Source organism: Vombatus ursinus, unplaced genomic scaffold, assembly GCF_900497805.2.
Source record: "Vombatus ursinus unplaced genomic scaffold, bare-nosed wombat genome assembly UNPS02014779.1, whole genome shotgun sequence".
In the NCBI taxonomy this organism is placed as follows: Eukaryota; Metazoa; Chordata; class Mammalia; order Diprotodontia; family Vombatidae; genus Vombatus; species Vombatus ursinus.
Window position 1 is genome coordinate 47,116,465 of NW_020954557.1, and position 12,202 is coordinate 47,128,666.

General features: G+C 38.6%; 1 protein-coding gene across 3 annotated transcripts in view; it reads right to left on the reverse strand.

The window, feature by feature from the left end:
- The window catches only part of UBR3 (ubiquitin protein ligase E3 component n-recognin 3), a 309,463-nt gene that overhangs the window by 192,063 nt on the left and 105,198 nt on the right, over positions 1 to 12,202 (reverse strand). The gene's annotated exons all lie outside the window — the stretch shown is intronic.

Below are 12,202 nucleotides of genomic sequence, written 5' to 3' on the forward strand. Positions count from 1 at the left end.
TATCTGGGTCTTGAGAATCAAAACTAAAAGTTATAGCTCTTCAGAACTACTAGCAAACTAACAAATAACATTCAAAATTAAGCCAATTAATAGCATTCAAAATTATTTTAAAACAAACTAATTTTAAAGGTTACAAAAAAGGATACTACCAAGCATAACAGAAAGGAAAAGGTTGTTTTTGAAATCAACACTCAAAAAAAAATTTGTCCCCTTGGTTGTATTCCTGAATAATGCCAAAACTATAACAAAGGCCATGAGTCATCAGCAATATGACTAAGCAATACTTCCTAAAAGAATGCCATTGATGTTTCCTCCATTTGTATTTCAGTAAGAGATTAAAGACTTTCCTTTGGTCTGAATATTTTTCGTTTTTTGACCAATTATTTTGATTTTTTAAAGCCAGGTAGATCCTTATTTAAAAGTGGAAGAAACTGATAAAAGATTTTTCTCTGAAAACTAAAAATTTCAAAACTAGTTATCTCTGTGACTTCCTCATAAAAGCCCTGAAAATTCTTTCACATAGTTTAATTTTATAGGAAGTGTTAAAATTCTGGTCCTTTATGCAAAATTTTGCTGAAAGCTTCCTCCTATAAATGATTACCTCTACAAGTGTCTTCTCTCTACCTAAAAAGTACTGCAAGAGCTGCTTAGGTTAACAGTATTGTCTAATAAAGCTTAATGTTAAGCCTCTATCTTACACTGTCCATTTTACTTTGCTTTCTTGGTTTCATTTCTTTAGTTTTACAAGTTATACTTATTTTTAAAAGCTTTTTAAAAAAAATCAATCTTGCTTATGCTAACATACAGAAAGCCAAGCTGCTTTCTACTAAAAAGATATGGACCTATCTTACACAAATTATTCTCAAAAATTGAGAGAGAAAGTATGCTACAAAACTCCATTTGGAGGCAAATATCTCAATATCTAAACTATGGAAGGCCAATGCAAATAAAAAAGAATTATAGAACAATATCATTTGTCAACATCAATTCAAATTTTTTCAATAAAATCCTAGCAAAAAGACAAGAACAATTTATCCAAGAATTATTCAATAATGTAAAATTGTGTACATACATACATATATGTGTGTGTGTTTGTGTGTGTGTGTCTGGTATATAAATATATACCAGAGATAGATGGATGGTTCAACATTAAATGTGCATATTCATAATGAAAAGAAAAACATGCTAAATTATATGGTAGCAATAGATGCTAAGAAAGCTTTTGCTAAAGCACAAGTCATTTCTTCTTTAAAAAATAAACCTACAAAGCTAGGCATAGAAAGGCCTTTTAAAATGTGATTTTAAAGTACCTATCAAAACTAAAAATTAGCATTATTCATAATTATTAGCAAATTCCAGAAGCTCTGCCAATCAACACCAGAACAAAGGAAGGACCATTTCCTAGCTCTAATTTGACATAAATTTAGAAATGCTAGCACTAATACTAAGACGAGAAAAAAATTAAAGGCATAAAGGGTATATAAAACTATCCCTATTTGTTGCCAACATGATCATTTACTTGGAAAATCCTGAAGAAACACAAAAGAACCTAAGACAATTAACAGCTTCAGAAAAGCATCGCGATACAAAATAAATTCACAGAAAACAGTAATTTTACATAGCAATAAAAAATGCAAGGAGAAATAATATAGGGAAATTTCATTCAAAATAACTCTACAAATTGTATAAAGTATGTGGAAGCTAACCTGCCAAAGCATGCTGAAGACCTATATAAAAACAATTTTAAGGAGGCAGAGTCAAGATGGCGGAGTAAAAGCAGGACTTGCTTGAGCTCTCCCCCAAACTCCTCCAAATACCTGTAAAAAATGGCTCTAAACAAATTCTAAAGCAGCAGAACCCACAAAAAAACAGAGTGAAACAAATTTCCAGCTCAAGACAACTTGGATGGTTGATTAGAAAGGTCTGTTGTGCCAGGCTGGGAGAGGAGCACAGCTCAGCATGGGCCACACAGACAAAGACCAGGCCTCAGCGAACCTGGAGCAGACCTCAGGGGACTGAATCAAGGGAAGCTGTAGCAGTTTCCAGACTTCTTAAGCGACAAACGTCAAAGACAACTTAGAAGGTCAGTAGGAAATGTCTGTCAGATTGCAGTGAGAGAGGAGCTTGGTCCCATCCCCAGTCCCAGTGCAGCTGCGGGGTGGCGACTGCTTCCAGGGCTCTCAACCCATAGATGGTGGAGTATCAAGCAACTGATCAGAGAGGCATTGCAGGGATCTCTTTGCTGGTGCTGAGGCAGGATTCTCTTGCTTTCCCTGGGCTTGGATCTGGGTCACAGTCCTAGGGCAAGGAGGAGCATTGGCATGGTGGAGAGAGAATCCTCCTCACAGTTCCAAGGCAGAAAAGAGTGCTTGTGGTTACTTATAGACCAGAACACAGGCAAGGAAAGGAGTAAACACCTTGCCCTTGATCGTACCACCTTGGAAGAATGGTAAATTTACAGGTCCCTAGAAATATTTCTAAAAACAGCTGCACAAAACCCCCAAAGCTTGGGACAGTACATTCTCCACACTGGAAGCAAACCCCTACCTTAACAAAAAGTTTAAAACTCAAGTAATTGGCTGAGAACATGAGCAAACTGCACAAAAAAAGTTAGACCACTGAATCTTCCTTTGGTGACAAAGAAGATCACAACATACAACCAGAAGAAGACAACAAAGTCAAAGCTCCTACATCCAAAGTCTCCAAGAAAAATATGAATTGGTCCAAAGCCACAGAAGAGTTCAAAAAGGATTTTGAAAAGTAAGAGAAGTAGAGGTAAAACAGAGAAGAGAAATGAGAGTGTGCAAGAAAATCATGAATAACAAGGCAATAACTTCCTAAGGGAGACCCAAAAAAATACTGAGGACAATAACACCTTAAAAAATAGCCTAACCTAAATGGCAAAAGAGGTCCAAAAAGCCAATGAGGAGAAGAATGCCTTAAAAAGCAGAATTTCGCCAAATGGAAAAGAAAATCCAAAAGCTCACTGAAGAAAATAATTCCTAAAATATTAGAATGGAGCAATTGGAAGCTAGTGACTTTATCAGAAATCAAGACAACTGTATAAGAAATTCAAAAGAATGAAAAAATAGAAAACAATGTGAAATATCTCACTGGAAAAACAACTGACCTGGAAAATAGATCCAGGAGAGAGAACTTAAAAATCACTGGACTATCTGAAAGTCAAGATCAAAAAAAAAGAGCCTCCACATCATCTTTCAAGAAATTATCAAGGAAAACTGCCCTGATATTTTAGAACCAGAGGGCAAAATAGAAATTGAAATAATCCACCAATCACCTCCTGAAAGAGATCCTCAAAGGAAAACTCCTAGGGATATTGTAGCCAAATTCCTGAGCTCTCAAGTCAAGAAGAAAACACTACAAGCAGCCAGAAAGCAACAATTCAAGTATTGTGGAAAAACAATCACGGTAACACAAGATTTAGCAGCTTCTACATTAAGGGACCGCAGGGCATGGAATATAATATTCCAGAGGGCAAAGGAGATAGGATTACAACCAAGAATCACTTACCCAGCAAAACTGAGTATAATCCTTCAGGGGAAAAAAATGGACATCCAGTGAAATTGAGGACTTTCAAGCATTCTTGATGAAAAGACCAGAGCTGAATAGAAAATTTGACTTTCAAATACAAGACTCAAGAGAAGCATGAAAAGGTAAACAGGAAAGCAAAATCATACAGGACTTAAGACTTAACTGTTTATACTCCTGCATGGAAAGATGATATTTGTAACTCATGAGACCTTTGTCAGTATTAGGGTAGTAGGAGGGAAAAAAATATATGGATGGATAGATGGATGGACAGATAGATAGATAGATAGATAAATAGACAGATAGAGGGCACAGGGTGAGGTGAAGATGAAGGGGTGATATCTAAAAAATAAAATTAAGGGGTGAGAGAATTATACTGGGAGAAGGAGAAAGGAAGAGGTAGAATGGGGTAAATTATCTCACATAAAACAGACAAGAAAAGACTTTTACAGTGGAGAGGAAGTGAAGGAAGGTAAGAGGGAATGAGTGAATCTGATTCTCATCAGATTTGACTTAAGGAAGAATTAACATACACAGTCAACTGGGTATGGAAATCTATCTTACCCTACAGGAAAATAGGGGGCAAGGGGATAAGAGAGGGAGGGGATGATAGAAGGGCAGGGCAGACTGGAGGAGGGGGTAATCAGAAGCAAACATTTCTGAGGAGGAACAAGGTCAAAAGAAAGAATAGAATAAATGGGGGGGTGGGATAAGATGAAGGAAAATATAGTTAGTTTTTCACAACATGACTACTATGGAAATGTTTTGCATGACACATGTATAACCTATATCTAGTTGCTTGCCATCTCAATGAGAGTGGGTGGGGAGGGAGGAAGGGAGAGAATTTGGAACCCAAAGCTTTAAAAACAAATATTAAAAATTGTTTGTACATGCAACTGGGAAATAAGACATACAAGCAATGGGGTATAGAAATCTATCCTGCCCTACAGGAAAATAGAAGGGGAAAGGGATAAGAAAAGAGGGGGGTAATAGAACAGAGGGCAGATTAGGGGAAGGGTATTTAGAATGCACAGCACCATCTTGGGGTGGAGGGGGGGCAAGATGGGGAGAAAATTTGGAACTCAAAATCTTGTGGAAATGAATGCTGAAAACTAAAAATTAATTAATTTGTAAAAAATAAAATATAAGAGCACTGAGTCAAATTTATAAATATAAAAGTAAAACTTTAATAAGTTAATTTAAAAAAGAAACAATTTTAAAATAATCCTTAAAGAACTCAGAGTGAATTAGGTAAGTGGAAGAATATTTAGTACTCATGGCTGATCCATGACAATGTAATAAAAACTATACTATCTAAATTAATTTCAAGGTTTAACATTATAGCAATCAAACTACCAAATGAGTAGATCAAGAAAAAAATAACACGATTCATTTGGAGAAACAAAAGATCTAAAACATCAAGAAAAATAATGAAAATAAGTAGGAATGAAAGGAAAATTATACTTTCAAAATCTGTATCATAAAGCAACAATTATCAAAAATATTCAGTACTGGTTAAAAAGTATATCGATCAATGAAACAGACTAGATAAACAAGAATCAGAAACGAATGAACTGAATAATCCACTGTTTGATAAACTCAGTAACATAAATTACCTGATGAAGAATTCACTATCTGACTCACTATTGCCTTCCTGCCTATTCATGTCCATTTGAAAGAAGGCGGAGAAAATCATATAACCATTCTGACTGGGTTCACTACAAATTTATGTTACAGAACCTCAACTGGGCCCTAACTGCTGCTAAGCAATCCTACTATACCTCCCTTATCAATTCACTATCCCACTTTCTACAGTGGCTCTTCCAAACCTTTTCATCCCTCCTCAAACCTCCTATGTCTTCCCCTCCTCCCACTCTTAGCCCAAGAACTCTGTCTCATATTTTACAGGAAAAAAAAAAAATGAAGCCATTTACCATGAACTCCCTCTACTCCCCTCACAATATCACTATCTGACAACTTAATATTTGCTTATTAAAACTGGAAAGGTGTTCGAAAGAAATTAAGCTTAAACCAACATTTTACAAATATCTCACAAAATGGATGCATGACCTGAATGTTAAAGCTTATGTCACACACTCATAAAAAAAAAAATTGAGGCCAATCAGATCAAGTATCCAGATCAACTATAGCTATAGCTACAGGGTGAATTACAAACCAAATAAGAAACAGAAGTGGTCACAAAAGATAAAATAAGATTATATTTGCTTACATATAATTGAAAAGCTTTATCATAAACAAAAGTAAGGTAACCAGGATAAAAAAGGAAGCAGTGTATTGGAAAACAATCTTTGTATCAATTATCTCTGATAAGGGTCTGATATAATAACAATAGTAATAATAGCTAGCATTTTTAAAGTGTTTCAAGTAGCATGCTTCACAAATTTATCTCATTTTATCCTCACATCAACCCTGGGAGGCAGGTGGTGTCATTATTCCCATTTTACAGATGACATAACTGAGGCAGACAGTAGTTAAGTGACTTACCCAGGGTCACATAGCCAGTAAGCATCTGAAGTCAAATCTGAACCTAGGTCTTCCAGGTCCAGCACTTTATACACTGCACCACATAGCTACCTCTATACAGATACACTGGCAAACAACAGAAATACATGACATAAAACCAAAAGCCATTCCCCAATGAATAAGTGGACAAAAAATAATAAAAATAAGAACCCTCCCTTTGATTTAAGGACTCCCACTGCACCTGTTGCACCTGTCCTTTGAGGGTAAATGAGGAGCACTTCTCCACTCAATGATGAACCTTGCCACACCTGGTCATACCCTTCACATCCCAGTGACACTGAACTCCTGTAGATCATCATTCAAACCCCACTCCACACTACCACCTGATTCCTCATTCCCGTCCCCCACCTTTACTCCAAAGTTTCATCCTAACTCCACCTATTCCATAGGTAACAAATTTCCCCTCCTCTTAATGTTTCTCTCCCACTCCTTCCATCTACTAGTTCTTACTGATATCTGCCTTCCCCTTGATGACACAGCCTCCCTAGCTACCCTTTCTAGTACAGCCCGCACTTTCACTCACTCTTCTCATTTCACTGGTCAAGGATGGGGAGTTGGAATACTCCTTGCTCCCCATTGCCACTTACAAGTTTTCCCTCTTTCTCCATCATTCAGTAACCTCTCTTTCTTTGAGGTTAATGCTATTCATATCTACCACCCAATCAAAATCCTGGTAGCTATTGTCTACAGAGCCCCAAGTCACTCCCCTTCCTTCCTCAATGAGTTCAATACCTGGATCACAATTTTTCTCTCCTAGGGGACTTCAACAGAAAGACTGATTCTCCTTCAAATATCATAACCATTCAGTTCCTCAGCCTACTCACTTCCCATGAGTTACTCCTCCATCCCACCTCAGCCACACACAAACATGGTCATACCCTCGATCCAGCCATTATCCACATATGTACCACCTTCACATTCAAGAATTCTGAAATCCCCTTATCCAACCATAATCTAGTAGCTTTTCACCTCTCCCTCTGCCTTCCCTTACATAATTCTACTCTTCATCCACAGTATGACCTCTAATCCCTTGATCCCTCAATTCCGTCCCAGGACATCTCCCCTGCACTAACCATTCTCCTGTCTTCTCCCCATCTTGACTCCTTGGTGAAAAATTCAAATCTACACTGTCCTCCTCTCTTGAATCCCTGGTCCCCTGATTATATTGCTTATTACGCCCAGGTAAGCCTCAGCCTTGGATCACTCTCACCATTCATTGCTTTCCTGCCTCTATACATGTCCACTGGAAAGAAAGTGGAGAAAATCATATAACCATTCTGACTGGGTTCACTACAAATTTATGTTACAGAACCTCAACTGGGCCCTAACTGCTGCTAGGCAATCCTACTATACTTTCCTTATCAATCCACTATCCCAATTTCTACAGTGGCTCTTCCAAACTTTTTCATCTCTCTTAAACCTCCTATGACTCTCCCTCCTCCCACTCTCAGCCAAGAACTTTGCCTCATATTTTACAGGAAAAAAAAATGAGGCCATTTACCATGAACTCCCTCTATTCCTCTCTTCCTCCCCTCCTATCAGGTGCCTTCTGTCACCTTCTTCACCTTCACCCCCATCTCAAATGATGAAATGGCCTTACTCCTTACCAAGGCTGATCTCTCTATGTGCTCAAGTGATCCTATTCTACACCATCTCCTCCAACAGACTGCCTTCTCTGTCATCTGCACTCTCACTTATTTTTTCTCTATCCCTTTCTATTGCTCATTTTCTACTGCCTACAAATATGACCACATCTCCCCTCTCCTGAAAAATCCTCAATTCATCCTTTTATCCCTGCTAACTGTAGCTAAACTCCTTCAAAAAGTCATCTACAATAGGTTCCTCTACTTTCTCTCCTCCTACCCCCTTCTTCACCCCTTACAATCTGGCTTTTGTCCTTATAATTTCACTGATGTGGTTCTCTCCAAAGTTACTAATTATCTCTTAGTTGTCAAATCTAATAGTTCTTTCTCATTCCTCATTCTCCTTGACCTCTCTGCAGACTTTGACACTGTCAATCACTCTCTCCAACTTGATATTCTCTTCGCTCCAGGTTTTCAGGACATAAATCTCTCCTGGTTTTCCTCCTACCTATATGACTACTACTCTGTCTCCTTTGCTAGATCCTCCTATAGGGCATGTTCTTCTAACCGTAGGTGTCCCACAGGATTCTTGGCTCTTCTTCTTTTCTCCCTTTATACTTCTTCATGATCTGATCAGTTCCCATGGACTTAATTACCATCTCTGTGCTGATATTTCTCAAATCCAACCTTTCCTGCCACAATCTCACTGCTTACTTCCAATCTAGCCTTTCTTAATCTTACATTCAACATGCCCAAAACAGAATGCATTATTTTTTCCCTTAAGCTCTCCCCAACTCCTAATTTCCCTATTACTTTAAAGAGCAATCTTCTAGGTCTCAGGCTCACAACCTAGGAGTCATCCTGGATTCCTCACTATTTCTCACCTCCTATATATCCCAGTAATTGCCAAGGCCTGTCAATTTTACCTTTGCAACATTTCCTCTCCTCTGAAACTCCCATCCTTTTAGTGCAGGTTCTCATCACCTCACACTTGGATGACTGCAATAGCCTGCTGGTGGGTCTGCCTAGGTCAAGTCTCTCTCCACTCCAATTCATCTTTAATTTAGCCACTAAATTTAATTTTCCTAAAACACAGGTCTGATTATATCACCTCAATAAATTTGATGGCTTCCAATTGATTCTAGGGGAAAAAACAAAATGTGTTGTTTGGCATACAAAGCTCTTCATAACTTTCTTTCTACCTTTCCAGTTCTCTTATACTTTATTACCTAAAGCTTCCACGAAAAAGACATCCCATCTCTCTCACCTCTGAGTATTTTCTCTGGCTGTGTCTCATGCCTGGAATGTTCTCCTTCCTCCACTCTAACTACTGACTTTTCTGGCTTCCTTTAAGTTCCAACTCCTACCCCATAAGAGCAAGGGGCCACTAGGTTGCCTAAAAGGGAAAACAAGCCAAACCAACCCAGGTCAGAAGTGAAGCAGGTCAAAGCTTCTGTTCCAATCAGCAATGGAGTCAGGCTCAAGAGTGTCTACTGTACTTCCAGTCCGGACAAGTTAGGGAGTGGCAGAAAGGAAGGAAAACAAAGTCAATAAACATTTATTAAGTGCCTATTATGTACAAGCCCCTGTTGCTAAGAACAAGATACAAAGACAAAAGACAGTCCCTTCAATGAAGGAGCTCATAGTCTAATAGGGGAGACAACAGCAAACAACTATGCAAAGGATGTTGGAATTAATCAACAGAAGTAAAGCACTGGAATTAAGAGGTATCAGGAAAGGCTTCCTGTAGAAGGTGGGATTTTAACTAGGACTTAAAGAAAGCCAGGAAGCAGAGATGTCACTGGATCACAAAGTACATGAAAGGAGTAAGATATAAAAAGATGTGAGGTGGGGGGAGGTTATAAAAGGCTTTGAATAGAACAGAGAATGTTATATTTGATCTCAGAGGTGATAAGGAACCCCTGGAATTCATTGGGAGGGTGATATGGCAGAAACTGAGCTTTTAGGAAGATCAACAGATCTGGCAACAAACTGGATCTGGGAGGTGAGAAATAATAAGGCATCAAGGATGAAACCTAGGTTGTGAGTCTGGGTGACTGGGAGAATGCTGGTATCCTTAACAGTGATAAGAAAGTTTAGAAGAGGAGAGGGTATGAATGAATTCAGTTTTGGACATGCTGAGTTATCTACGGACATTCAGTTCAAGATGTCCAATAGGCAGGTGAAGATGTAAAACCTGAGGTCAGCAGACAGGTTAGAGCTGGAAAAAGTAGAACTGAGAATAATCAGCATAGAGATGATAACTGAATAAAAAAATTGATAATCTCATCAGCTCCATGACAGTTAATGAGATCACCAAGTAAAATTGTATAAAGGGAAAAAAGAAGAAGATCCAGGACAGAGCCCTGTGGGATACCTACCATTAGTGGCACAACTGGGATAAAGATCCAGGCAAAGGAACAGGTAGGAGAACCAGGAGAGAGTAGTGTAATGAAAACCTAAAGAAAAGAGAGTATCAAGAAGAGGGCAATCAATAGTATCAAAGCCTACAGAAAAGTCAAGAAACATGAGGGTTGAGAAAAGACCATTAGATTTGGTAATTAAAAGATATCTGGTAACTTTGGAGAGAGCAGTTTCAGTTGAATGATAAAGTCAGAAGCCAGACAGTAAAGGGTTAAAAAGAGAATGAGAAAAAAGGAAGTAGAGGCACCTATTGTAGAGGACCATCTTAAGAAGTTTAGTGACATAAGGGAGGAAGATATTGGATAACAGCAGGAGAGGATGGATGTGTCAAGTCATATGTTTTTTGAGGATGAGGGAGACATGGGCACGTTTGTAGGCAGTAGAGAAACAGGTAGTATACAGGGAAAGGTTGAAAATAAGTAAGAGTGAGGATGACAGAGGAAGCAATCTGCTGGAGAAGACATGATAGCATGAAATCATTTGTGCATATAGAAGAAGATGGACCTTGGCAAGGAGAACGACCACCTAATTAGGAAAGACAAAGCTGAAGGAAAATACAGTGGCAGAGGACATCTGAAGGATATGAGATGAGGAAGAGGTGAGAAAAGGGAGGTCTCGGCAAATAGCTTCAATTTTTTCCGTAAAATATGAGCCAAGGCTTTCAGTTGAAAGGGTCAGAGGGATAAAGTCATAGGAGGTTTAAAAAAGCATCTGTAGTGAAAAAGATAGTAAATTACTTACTAGGATGGGAAGTGTAAAAGGTTTGCCCTACCACACTAAGGGTACAGCTGAGGTCACGTAACATTAATCTGTAGTGGACCCAGTCAGCATAATTTCATGATTTTCTCTAGCTTTGTTCAGTAGCACACATGTAGTAATGAAGGCCAGTGATTGTCAGTGATTCAAGGCTGAAGCATGACAGGGCAAGATTGGCATACATTGAGGGAGAAATGGAATCAAGAGAAGAAGTGGTTATAGAATTGAACTGGTTCAACCAAGGGATCAAGATGGAAAAGGGAAGAGAAGCACAACTGAAGACGTGATGGCCTTTGAAAGAACTAAGGATCAAGGGATTGGAGGACTTAGTGAGGACTAAAAACAGGGTTTGGGGTTTTGAGGGAGTAGTAGAAAGCCAACAGGTTGTCATCAGATGAGAGAGACAGATAGTAAGACAAGGAGACATAGAGGGGAGGGTGATAAAAGAGGAGAGGGCAGAGGGAAGAAATAAAGGAAGGAAGGAAGGGAGCAAGGTAGGGAGGGAGAAAGGAAGGAAAGGAAGGAGGGAGGATATATGACAAAAACAAAAAATATCTTTTATAAAATATATAAAAAAATTCAAAAAACAACATACAGATTATTAGAGATACTATCTTAATTATCAATCAATATTTATTATTTATTAAACTCCTACTATGTTCCAAGTAATGAAATAGTCACTAACTCTCAAAAAGTTTACATTCTATTTTATATACAATATATTTCACACAGTTCAAAACTTCACACAATCAACAAAACTTATTTTTCATGTGATTTGGAAAAAAATGGAAGAGGGAGGGGGAGCAAAACTACATACAAGTGTATTCCCTACTGTTTCACAGGTAAACACACAAGTAACACCATTTGTTGGGCAGGAGAACAAAGGAGGGCTCCTAACAATAACAGGTTGTTCTGCACAGGTCAGATCTGGTCAGACAGGAAGACAGCCTAAAAGGAGTTAAAAAAAGCTTACTTTATTCTAGTCGAGTCTTCTCAATAGGGTTGCTGATTATGCGAGCGCCAAGTCCTACCACATTCCCTAATCACACTTCTCGCAGGGGTGGGCTAGAAAAGGAGTATAACTCCTTCAAGATCCCCTATACCTCAATGGGGGCCAGTTGAGGCAAGCACACTGATTCCCCCCAAGCCTTGATGGGGGCTGATCAAGGTAGGTACATGCATTCCTCTACGCATTACCCAAATCCCCAAAATGAATTCCCTACTTACTGACCAGTGCCCATTTGCTTTATAGGGCAACAGACAAAAAAGGCATCTTGCCAACATTAAGCTCACGGGTTAACTTCAGCAATATCGTCATGAACTAGCACAGCACCGGTGCACATTAT